The sequence below is a fragment of the Mustela nigripes genome, chromosome 5 (assembly GCF_022355385.1).
Source record: "Mustela nigripes isolate SB6536 chromosome 5, MUSNIG.SB6536, whole genome shotgun sequence".
Taxonomy (NCBI): Eukaryota; Metazoa; Chordata; class Mammalia; order Carnivora; family Mustelidae; genus Mustela; species Mustela nigripes.
The window spans coordinates 145,513,821-145,526,689 of record NC_081561.1 but is presented as its reverse complement, the minus strand read 5'-3'; positions in this window follow the sequence as shown (position 1 = coordinate 145,526,689).

Genomic DNA, 12,869 nt, shown 5'->3' with positions numbered 1-12,869 from the left:
TACACTATGGAGTATGATGCCTCCATCAGAAAGGATGAATACCCAACTTTTGTAGCAACATGGACGGGACTGGAAGAGATTATGCTGAGTGAAATAAGTCAAGCAGAGAGAGTCAGTTATCACATGGTTTCACTTATTTGTGGAGCATAAGGAATAACACAGAGGACATGGGGAGATGGAGAGGAGAAGGGAGTTGAGGGAAATCAGAGGAGGGAGACGAACAATGAACGACTGTGGACTCTGAGAAATAAACCAAGGGTTGGGGGGGGGGGGGTTGGGCCTAGTAGTGGGTATTAAGGAGGGCACAGATTGCATGGAGCACTGGGTGTGGTGCATAAACAATGAATCTTGGAACACTGAAATAATAAAATAAGATTTTTTTTTAAGATTTTATTTATTTATTTGACATAGAGATATCACAAGTAGATGGAGAGGCAGGCAGAGAGAAAGAGGGAAGCAGGCTCCCTGCTGAGCAGAGAGCCCGATGTGGGACTCGATCCCAGGACCTGAGACCATGACCTGAGCCGAAGGCAGCGGCCTTAACCCACTGAGCCACACAGGTGCCCTAAAATAAGATTTTTTTAATAAAATGTCTACAGTGTGGGTCTTTTTATATTTATCTCCCTAATTAGTATGCATATTTTCTTTTGACCCGTCAATCAGTTTGCTATCCCTGGCTTCAGGTGGTTTAATTTTTATCAAATTCATTTATTCACAACTTAACTTCAAGCATTTTTCACTTAATGAAATTCCATATACTTTTTATTAGGTTGATATTTTCTGGTAAAATGGTATGCATTTTTATTTATGTTTTTCATCTTTTTCCTCGGGTTTATTAAATAAATTACTCATTGTTATTTTGAAGTTCCTGTCTGCCAATTCTGAAATACGGGTCACCTACATGTATTACAGCTTCCTTGATTTTTCGTAATTCAGTCTTATTTCTTGGTACGGCTGGTAATACTCAGTTATCCTTGTGACAGTGTGCATAAAAGATATAATGGCTCTGAATTATATTTTCCTCCACATAGCTTCCACCTTTTCCCCTAGTCAGATAGAGTAGAAGGTTGCTCACTTCGACCCGACCAAGAAGGGAGTGAATGAGAACAGGCCGACACTTTGCAAGGCTCATGCCACCCTGGTCCTTTGCCTTCAGTTTCAGGGCACGGCCTTTCAGGAAGCTGGTGAAATCAGGGATGCTGACCATGGCTCCTCCCCACTGGTGCATCTTCTCACGAATCCATATCTTCTGGAACTGAGACTGTGGCAAACTCTGTCCCAGGCTTTAGAGATGTTCTTCTAAAATCCTCAGTTCCTGCCAGGCTTTGGTTTTGGTTGAGGAAAAGACAGGTCAAGTGTCAGGTGTGGTTCTTGGACCCTTTAGTCAGAGCAGGATTTTGGAAGCTTTTATCTTCATTATTTTTTTTTTTCTGAAACCCCACAAAATTATCAAAAACTCTTCTGATTCCTTTGTGTCTTATTTCTCCCCTTCTCCCGAAGCAGCCGAGATTCTCAGAAACAACCCTGGCATGACAGATGACAAATCCCTCAAGGAAAACTGACGTTGTAAAATATTGGTTTATGTCCTGATGGTAATGTTCAAGTCCTGGCTGATGCAGAAACCACAATACCTTCAAACAGAGGGGTTTGTGCTTTATTTGATTTTTCTACTTGTGAGTAGAAATGATGGTCTCCTACACGCCTCCCATCTGAATTGGAGCAGAAATTCCAAGTCTTGATTTTTTTTGTGGGGGGAGGTGGGGGAGATCTGGAACTTATGTGATGAAACTTGGCCACAAAGAGAGAATAATATCATCTCTAAATTAGATTATCAGCAACTGCAAATTCATTTTAAGAAAAAAATACCCTTGTGTGTTTAGTCACTCTTTTATCTTTTTAAAAGTTTCTGTTAAATCCTACCAAAAAAAAAAAAAAAAAGCCATATAATGTGTGAGTGTTATGATAGGCTTTGTCTCTTATAGTTAATCTTTTCTCCATAGTAATAGTGTGTGTGCGTGTGTGTGTGTATTTACCTTTACACAAATAGTTGAATTTTATATTTTTTAATTCATTGTACAGAGTGTATTGTTTTCAGGAAATGAACACACATAACATTGAACAAACCTCTCAAAATGTTATTAAATAAGCAGAAAACTAAAAATTAAAGCACCAAGAATCAGTGAGTGGTAAATAAATTAGGAATATCTAATTGGACTTAAAATATGCATCATTTACAATGTAGGTAATTTGAATAATGTGTGTTCATCAAAACTAAAGACTGAATGAATTCAATATTGAAGAACACCTATGCAAAAAGTTTAGCTATTTTCTTCAAGAAGCTACCCAGACTCTAAGAAATCGCATACAAGAAGTTGTGTCCTTGGGAGAACACCTATAAAGAGAATTGTTAATAAACATAATACACAGCAATATGTGGCTAATTTTAAATGTGCTATAATTAGAAACTATGGTTACATTCTGCACATTCCATTAGGAAACAGAACTTTCTTTTGTCCCTGCTTAGGCAATCTCTCATGACCAAGAGCCGTACACACCAGTGCAAGAGACTTTTAATTAAAACTACAGATTGTAGCAATTGTGAATTGAAATATCACCAGACTTAGATCCCATGAATTTCTAGGGCATGCCTTCTTTTAATAAATGTAAACAATCATTCATTGCATACCCAGCAGCAAGGTACTCACTCTGGCCATGGTTGCCAGTTACAGATGAGACCATTCTCTGGGATGGAGCTTCCAAGCTCAGAAACACCACCAGCATCATGAAATATGGAATTCACAGCACAGTGATGACCAGTTTTCTGGGAAGCAGACATTCACCTGGATGAAGAGAAACCTGAGTTCATCAGGAGGAAGGTAGAAGAGATGGGGCTTGAGTTTCTAGGAATTCGTGAGAAACAGCGTCTATTTGAAATGCAAAGTGAGGCACAAATGTAATCCTACAGTTTAATACCCACATTGAAAAGTTAAAAAAAAGGAAACTAATTAGCAATAATATATTTTATTTAACCCAATCTGTCAAAAATGTTTTCATTGCAACCTATAATCAATATAAAAATGTTTGATGCATTTTACATTATCTCTTTATACCGAGTTTTTAAAATTATTGTGTATTTTAAATGGACAGAACATCTTAGTTTGGACTAACCAAATTTCAGATGCTCAATAGCCACAGCTGGCTAATATCTACTATGCTGGACAGCATTTATCTAAAGCCACAGAGTTTGTTTTAAGAATTATAAATGTCTACACATCGCAGCCTTTGGAAAAACAGCTGATGGCTAGAGCCAGGCAGCACAATTAACAAATTAACAAATTACCTTATTTTAAAGATTCAACAAGCATGTTCATTTCCTGATTGTTAATACTTGTAATGCATGAAGTTTTGTTAATATTTAAATACACCAAATAATACAATATGCCATGGGTAACTAAAGATATATTTAATTAGAACATGAAAATATGGATATGAAGAATACACAGAAATACTAAAGTAGGGTTTGTACTAAGAAAAGAGGCAAGTAGGTATTATGTGTAGGCATGAAAAGATACTTGTTTGTAACTGTGAAACTTCCTTTTTTTTTTATATTGTCTTATTTGAGTCACCGTAAAATACATCATTAATTTTTGATGCAGTGTTCCAAGACTCATTGTTTATGCACCACCCCCAGTGCTCCATGCAATCCGTGCCCTCCTTAATACCCACCAGCAGGCTCACCCATCTCTCCACGGCCCTCCCCTCTAAAACCCTCAGTTTGCTTCCTGGAGTTCACAGTCTCTCATGGTTCATCTCCTCCTCTGATTTCAAAGGAACTTTTTTCAAAAGAAACTATGTTCAATTTCACATTTCTTAATATTACAGGTTATTCATTAGTGCCCAAGTAGCAGACTTTATTTTACCTTTTCCTCACGGAAAAATATCTGCTACGAGGCATAAGTTAAAATACCAGAACATTGATACTCAGTTTAGTGTTTAAAATATGAAAAACTAAAAAAGTTTCAAAAGAAAGAATCCACACATTCCATTCTTTCTGGTTCCTGAATATACTGCATTTTCTCAACAGAAACCATGGAGAATTCAAAAACGCTGAAGGAAGGAGGAAAACAAATTGCCCCAAGGCACACCACCCAATTTCAACGAGAACATCCCCATGCCGTACAAATCACAGATACCTGATAGGACCGGGCCAGCCCTTGTCACTCATCAATACAAATCCTGAATCGTTTTCCGTATCAGGACCCAAACACACGCTTGGTGGCCCTGTGACAAGACTTTGGTAGTCTGAGCTAATTTTAATTAGTCTCATTTTCAAATTTGTTGGTGTTCTCCCTTATGGAACATTTATTCTCTAAGCGAAATAGACTGCTTACTGCAAGGCAGGGGTGCTTCTCGCCAGGAGCACCTGTTACCAGTTTGTAGTTAGGCGGCTGGAAAATTACAGATAATGAAAGGAAGGCTGGGGGTGGAGATCACAGCATTCCACAGTGTGTGAAAAAATAACCTGAATATCCATCTCCCAGCTCTTGTTCACAGAAACAGGGTGCATGTACCTGAATTGCCTTTGCAAATAGCAGTGTTGGCGGGCACCTTCTCTATATCGTCAGGTGTGCCTGAGTAGACATTAGTCATGTTTCCTTTTTAAGAATAAGAGCTGATGGCAGGACCCTCTTTTGCTCCACAACAACTTAAGACATAGGGTGTCTTCAATGTCTTTAGTACGTAACAACCACATGAGAATAGTCCTGAAAGTGAGGAGGAGGTAGGAAGAGGGTGCTGACATGAACTATAATTAGGGACTAAAGAAACCCCAAGTAATTTGGGCGTTTATTTTTTGACATTCAGATATAATGTGTGGTTACTCTGCCAAATGATCCAATCACAGTAATCATAGTTTTCATAAACTCAATAAATAATTTCCTGCATTTCAGGTCTTTCCACATCATGGACAATCGTTCCTAGGCACAAGGAATTAAAGAAAGTATTTCTGAGTTATGGCTCCTCATTAACGACCATTCATCAGAGGGTGAGACACTGAACATCGGAAGAGGAAAGTCATGGCCCAACGTACAAAAGACACAAATGTTGAAATGGAGAGCGAAAGGCAGTGGGTTGATGAGCTGGCGAGGATGATGGCAGCCTCTCCTCTCTTCCCTGGAAGGATGGCAACTTGTTCCATGGCATCAGCTCGGAGTACTGTGTGCAACTTCCACTCAACAGGAAGAACACGCGTATGTTCTTGTTTCTGAATTGACTGAGCCCCCTTCACGTGGCCAGAATAAATGTCTTTCCCTAACCACACGGCGCGGGGGGCTCCAGCCTCTCTCCAGTGAAGCCCAGCCTTGCAAGTAAATACTAAGTCTAAACTCATTCCAAAGTGGAAGAAAGAAAGAAAAAGAATTTAAAAAACCAAATCTCTATCGCATCAAAGCAATCTGTTTTGTAGGGCATCTGGGAGACATAAGAAGGAAGATGAACAAGACTAAATATCGGGGACCGAGCCGGGCCGACAGCAGCCCACCAGCAAGCACCACCGCTTTCATGGAGCTCAAAATGGATGGGAGAAGAATCCCAGGACGTGGAGACAAGAACGTTTGAGATTTATATTAGGAATAGACAGTGGAAAGTTGTTTTCCAGGGAATAAATAAGTATTCCAGAGAATAAATGAATAAATTCCTCCCTTCCTGGACTCGAGGCATCAGTAATTCCAAATCTAGACAGTGATGGGGAGGGAGGAGGGGCTCGCCCATTCTCCTCTCTGGTCTCGCTTCCCTGAATCTGCAGTTAGGACTGATCCAATCCACCCTGAGATATTTTATAACCAGAAGCTAAATATTCCCACTCTCCCTTGCCAATTTTTCTACAAGCGAGTTTCTTTCTCTCTGTTTGAGAACACTTACTGCACAAATGGCAGACTTGAGAATGACCTCCCATCTGGTGTTAGACCCTTTTTATCCATTTTACAGTAGACAAAGTGAAGAGGAAACAATGTTTCCCTCATTTCTCTTATTGCATTCAAAATGTGCTTTTCAATTAAGAAGATGGGATGGCGGAGGAGGGTTTCTTTTCAATGGGAGGTCAGTTAGCGCTCCTATTTCAGAAGATTGTACAGTATTTTAAAAGGAAGCAGAGTCCGTATCATTTGTAGTAAGCTAGAAAACAATTAACTGGTGCCCTAACAAACTGATAGTCACAGTAAGCTGCTTTTATTGAAAAATCATGGGAATAACTGATTTAAGGGAATGCAACTGTCAACAAGCAAAACTGTGTCATTATTTTGTCTGGACTTCCAGCTGAGGAACAATTTGCATCAACAAACTAATTATTTTTTTTTTCTTGAGTTCCTAACAAGTTTATCTATTAATTTACGGATGTGCTAAAAACCACTAAATGGAAACCTGTGTCAAATGTGAATATTGATCTCTGTTTCAAAGGCAACAGTACACTCCGGGGACCAAGAAGGAAAGCAGTTCACAGGCGACTGGGCAGGACCCTCCTGGGGTCTTGGTTATGGTCACAGCAAGGCCACTACTTAGGTGCTGCTAGGATACTCATCCTCTCTCAAAACTGTAGGGTTTAAAGAAGCCTAGCTCCCTCTCCCAAGATGAGTCTCTTAAAAGTAAATTTAAAAAGAAGAAGACAGAGCGTTCCATTTGGGAAGCATCTGTTGTGAGACGAACTGACTGAAGTCTTGCTGAAGTCTGGGACACGACCTGTGTGTTGGGGGTGGGGTGGGGTGCTCTGAGTTAAGGACTTCTGAACATAATGATTATATGATCAATGAGGAGAACAAATTAACTGAGTGTGATCTCCATGTCCCCTCCAACATTTTGGAAAGGCTGTGGTGGACAATAGGAAACTTGAGAAATTCTAGGTAGGAGGAATTTGGGAGTACTGATCTGGTCCCATGGGTCCAAAACAGAACTTTTCATGACAGCAAATTTGCAAGGTGAGTATATGCACTGGTCCAGATTATCTGCTTTTTGCAGGTGGCTTGGGAGTGGGGAGGTCCCTGACCAGGGTTTCATCTGTCAGCTACTTACAGAATGCTAAAATTGGCTCTCTTAGAATAGTGACCTTCATAACCTCACCTCAACTTACAGATGGAAAAGTCCCCCATAGGTATGGCCAAGGTTCCGAGAATCAAGTCAACTAAAAGCAGCTGGGTCCTGACTCAGGTGTCCTGGCCTCTCTTGGAGTCCCCTTCCTATGACACTGCTGGCTCTTTGGCTATCTCACATCCCTCCTTCTGAGGGTATTTAGAGCAAAGTTACAGATGGAGCAAATGAAGCCATAAGACGTGGCCACCTTTGTGTGACTCATAACTTACCTTCCCAGGGAGAGTCAGTGTCCCCCCAGGAGTGGCTACCCAAACAGGAGTGGGGAAGCCTGGTTCAAAATTACAGTGAACGGTGCTAGACATAAACGTTTGTCCTTTCCTCTGTGGTTTCTCTGCAATAGTCATGACATCTATTCGACTTATTTTTAGTGACATGATAAGGAAACATATGCTTGAATTAATGCACAAACTTCACCATTCACCTTTACCGTAAGCAGTGCCAGGTTTGAATGAAATGTGAGCTCCTTCAGCTTGTATGTGGAATCACTGAAATGCACCTTTGTGTTTCCCAGCCTGTAGGTGCACATGTACTTTGCTCTTACCAGGACAGCAGAAACCTTGCACAAATCCAGAAACACTGCACAAAACCAACCCAGCTGGGTTTACTTCACTTCTTGCTCTGTGCCAATTCACCAACACTCTGCTTTCAGCTTACTGGTGAGTAGGAAGGACAGGAAGCAACAGGGAAGTCCAGATGACCCGATCTTCCTCCTTCCACATCATCATTTGCCGCTTAACTGCTTGGCTAATACAGGAAATGAACACTAGTTAGAAGGGATTTCAAAGGGCTCTTGGCTGCTCTGTGTCTTAGAATGGCATTGCCTTCTTTCTGCGTTTGGAGTAAGTCCCTGTTCAAAAGGGAAATGTTCTCTGGGGGCTTTCAGTGCCTCTTTGCACACAGACACCGTGGACGTACCTTGGACTTGCTGTGGGTCTCTTGTACTCCTCTCTCACCCATTGTGGGGACACAGGAATTCCAATGGCCCATTACGAAAGCTACATACAAAAGTGACGGTGAGGCATAGCATACACACACATTGCATGCACCTCCTCTGCTTGTGTACAAAACACACGTTCAAACAGCAGATTGTCGAGAATGGCGGACAGCAACAGCAGAGCATTACAGCAAGCCCGGTGCCCTCCTGTGCGGTGTGTGGAGGGAGGGCTGGGTGTTACCGCATGTACCCCACACCCCTGAAGCCCCAGTCTCCTTAAAGCATGTGTGGCTAAGCTGTGTCTAAAGTTCTAAGCACAGTTTAGAAATCCTTATATCTTCAACGGTAAATTAAACCCCATGCATACAAACCGAAATATATCTATATCCTGTGGCATCAACAGGAATCAAACTAATAGAACCTTTGCACCTAACCGACCAAGGCATACATGCTAGTATCTCCTATCACATCAAAATGTGAGAGAATAATGATCCGTGTTCCTGAGCTGATAGTCATAAGGTCACATCTAGGCAAAGACATCTCGAAGATGAAAGCCTATTGCTTTGGCACATCAGGGAAACCAAAGTAATCAAAAGCGCAAGGCATGGATCTGAGAGTGATAAATAAGAGAAGACTTTTTCGGTGGCCTCATCCACACCTCATGTCCTACTTTTAGGGAATTCTTTTATTGATTTACCGAAGGGTTGCAGACACAGCGTAATTTTAAGGGTGACCAAGATATGATCTTTGGCCTTTAGTTCCGTGAAAATTAAAGTTTAACAGGACACTACGTAAACCATCCAATTTAGAAAAAAGTAATTCTCTTAGAATTAGTGGGGATGAGCATAAACCAATGTCGCTATCTTAAACAAAAATACGTGAACTCTCTTGCTTTAACATTATCTTGTTACTATATTCTTTTAACATCTCATTCTCTTATGACTGGAGTTAGGTATTTGTATTATTTTGTATTTTAAAAGGAAGTACTTAGGGCTGACATATTAAAATACTTTTATAGAAAATAAGTTGACAATGACTACTGAAAGGAAGAATTTTCTAGGGCTTTTGCTAATATAATTCCTTATGTGGGTGGGGCAGATTCCAAACGAGTAAGAATCACAGGTTGCATGAACTAAACAAACACACAACCAACCATCTCCTGTATATCTAAATACGTATTGATAGTTTGGAATCCATAAGATACTGATTAAAATCTAAACAGGAGCCAGAAGAACATTCAGAATCTCAGCCTTTAGTGTAAACAGACAAACAAACAAATGAATGAATAAATCAGCAAGCAAGCAAGGGGAAGTATGTTGGAATAATCAGCCCTATCTCCTTTTTATTATTTTTGTGCAATGCAATAGAGCAAGTATTCTAAAACCAAGCAACTGTTGGGGCGCCTGGGTGGCTCAGTGGGTTAAGCCACTGCCTTCGGCTCAGGTCATGATCTCAGGGTCCTGGGATCGAGTCCCGCATCGGGCTCTCTGCTCAGCATGGAGCCTGCTTCCTTCTCTCTCTCTCTCTGCCTGCCTCTCAGTGTACTTGTAATTTCTCTCTGTCAAATAAATAAATAAAATCTTTAAAAAAATAAAAAATAAAAAAAAAAAATAAAAAAATAAAACCAAGCAACTGTTAACTGTTATCTTGGGTTGTGGAAATAGCCCAGTGGAGTCTAAAATGCAGCACTGGTCAGACTTAAGACTGAGGCAGAAAGCTGATCCTATAATATATTGTCAGGTCACAAGAATTTTTTTTCAAGATTTTATTTATTTATTTGACAGACAGAGATCACAAGCAGGCAGAGAGGCAGGCAGAGAGAGAGGAGGAAGCAGGCTCCCCGCTGAGCAGAGAGCCCGATGTGGGGCTCGATCCCAGGACCCTGGGATCATAGCCTGAGCCAAAAGCAGAGGCTTTAACCCCTGAGCCACCCAAGTAATCCACAAGGAATTTTTGAAAGAGAAAATTTACACGATGTCAATATTTTTGTTTATGGATTTGTTTTCTGGATAGAGGTGAGGATTTTCCCACTGTCCAGTGTCACCCAATGCTAGTGCGAAGGAACTCCCTTGCACCTTTTCAGTTGCCAAGAGATCTTCTTGTCAAGGGCACATGTGTTTCCTGACCTGTCGGTGCAGTGTCCACGCAGTGGGGAAACATGGTTCTCAACATATTCTTAGACTGTAGAGAGAAAGCTGTCTTCCTGTGGGGAGTGTGTGAGCAATGGCAGGTTGAGAGCTCACGCTTACAGCAGGCAGAAGAGACGCGGATACAGCTCTCCACATGGGGGACACCATGTGCCTACTTGAATGGTAATTTAGAGTTTGCAGGTATCATTTGGTCCCACTGGTATTGTCGTAGGAATTCGTACCATCCCTACAGAGCCATCTGTGCCCAGCTAGGGTACCACACCATCTTCTTCAAGGTCGTACCCTACGTCAGTCTTCTTCCTGGGATAGCGTCTGGGGAAGTAGGGTCTGCAGGACCTAGCAGACAAGAAGATGGACGGCCCACTTGCCCCCAGGAGACCAGAAGCCGCCTCTGCCCCACTGGTCTTTCCAAGATCTCCCTTACCGTGTGTGGCTAATCTCTGAGGGCATCAGCAGGGAAGTCAGTGTCTGGTGAACTCCAACACTGTTTGCCAGGAGCTTCGGTCAGGACCCAGTGATCCTACAGAGGCACTCACTGGTGGCTGTGACACCCTGACATGGGATCCTAATTTCCTTTCCACTTGTCCCGGCAGTGACTGCTGCAACTGCACCAGTGAGCGCCCGCCGGTCCGCAGGTGACTTCTCTCTTACCAAAGGACAACTTCCAGTTTCACTGGGAGTCTCCGGAGACGCCCAGCAAGCCTGGATCCTCGAGGCAAAGGACGGTCCTTCCCTGGGGCCTGAGTCTGGGGGAAGCTCAGTCCCGGAGGCGGACGGCTGCAAGGTGCTCCCACGCAGGGCAGGGGTTGAAAATGCCAGGTTCATTATCCCAGCTCAGAGACTCAGTACCCTCCTGACCTCAATTATTTCATATTTTAAAGCCCAAATACCCAAGGCTTCGGTCATGGTCTTACTCTTTACCTGCATCTTCGTTCTGTAAATACAACAACCGGTGTCTGGGATGCACAGAGACCTTGGCTTCAGCAGATCAAGGGACACCCTTGCGAGAGAAGAACCCAGGGCTTTGTGTTGCGAACCATTCCCTCCGGGCTCACTGTTGCTCGTGTGCATGGTGACGGGCAGAATGAGAGTCAGACTCAGGCGGAGTGAGGTGTGGAAGAGGGATGGTGACACCAACAGACCAAAGACCCTGATCCTTGTCCAATCACCTATTTTCAGGAGAGGGTTGGAGGGAAAGAAGGCCATGGCTGCGACACACTCCGCGTTGCAGGGGTGTGGGGAGAGAGGCAGCCTGAGCATGGGCAGCTTCTCCGGTGCGGACTACTGTCAATGCTGGGTGAGGCAGACTGGAGCAAGGCATGGAGGTGGTGCCGGGAAGAGGGTGAAAGTCTAGGAGAAACAGAATTCCATCCCTCCAAGACTGTGCAGAGCTCGCGAGGGAGCTGGCTCTAAACCCAAGGCTGAGAAATTGGTCTTGAACGAAGACCCATGTGTTGAGGTGAAGATGGAATGAGAAGACGAGGGTGACGCAGCGGCTGGTGCAGGGCAGCTCGGGGAGGGCAGCCACCTAGAGATCTGTGTCCGTGACCCTCCGCCACGGGGGTCTATGCAGAACCAGGGGCCCCGCACTTCCCTTTCCTGATATCACCATCTTGAAATCCTTCATCATTTTATCTTTGAACTTGCCATCTGTCTGTGAAGTCTCAGGGGATGTCGATGAGCAGGGGTGGTGCGTGGAGAGAGTGGCCTTGGTGACCATGAGCAAGAACCGTATGTGGGGCGGAGGAAGCTGTGTGTTGAGACTGGTGGTCAGGAAGGCATGTCCAGGAAGGTAACACGTGAGCTCTGAGCAGAACAAACTGAGGACACAGGCAAGTGCCATCCGGAGACACCCCTCCAGGCGGAGGGAGAGGCCCTGCGGCCAACCACACGGTTGGGTAACGTAAGGAAAAACAAGGGGGCCAGCACAGAAGGTGTGCCGTGGGAAGTGGGGAGAGGGCAGAGCACGGGGTCCTGGGGGAAGCCAGTGGAGGGACCTGCAGACGGCACCTTCCCCATGTGCGGTGGGTGCTGGTCGCCCAGCTGACAAGAGCGGCGTTCTCGTCCCACAGCAGCGCCGGAGGTGGGCGGACACAGACACCGGCAGCATGCCTCAGCCTCGCAGACGGATTAAGGAAGCTCTGCGGCCAGAGTTCCTGGTAGCAATGCTGGAAACAAATAGTGGTGCCCAGTGCCCTACATTGTGAAGGCCGTCGGTGCCACTCAAGAGGCCTCTGTCACAAAGTCCCACAGCCCAGGTGGCTTAACAACAGAAATTTACGATCTGTCGGCTCTGCAGACTGGAGTCAAAACCAAGGTGTCGGCAGGTTTGGTTCCTTCTGAGGCCATGGGATCTGCTCCAGGGCCCTCCGCCTGGCTCCCGGATGGCCGTCTTCATGTTCCCATGGCAATCTCCAAATCTCCCTTTGTAGGACACCAGGCCTGTTGAATTAGAGCCTGTGGTAATGACCTCATTTTACCTTGCTTAACCCTACAGAGACTCTGTCTGCAAATAAATTCACGTTCTGAGGGACTCAGAATTCGAGCTTCAGCATATACATCTGAAGGGGATACAACCCCAGTCACAACAGCCACTATAAGTCACAGAACCACACGCACCTCGCCCACATTGCCACCAAGAAACA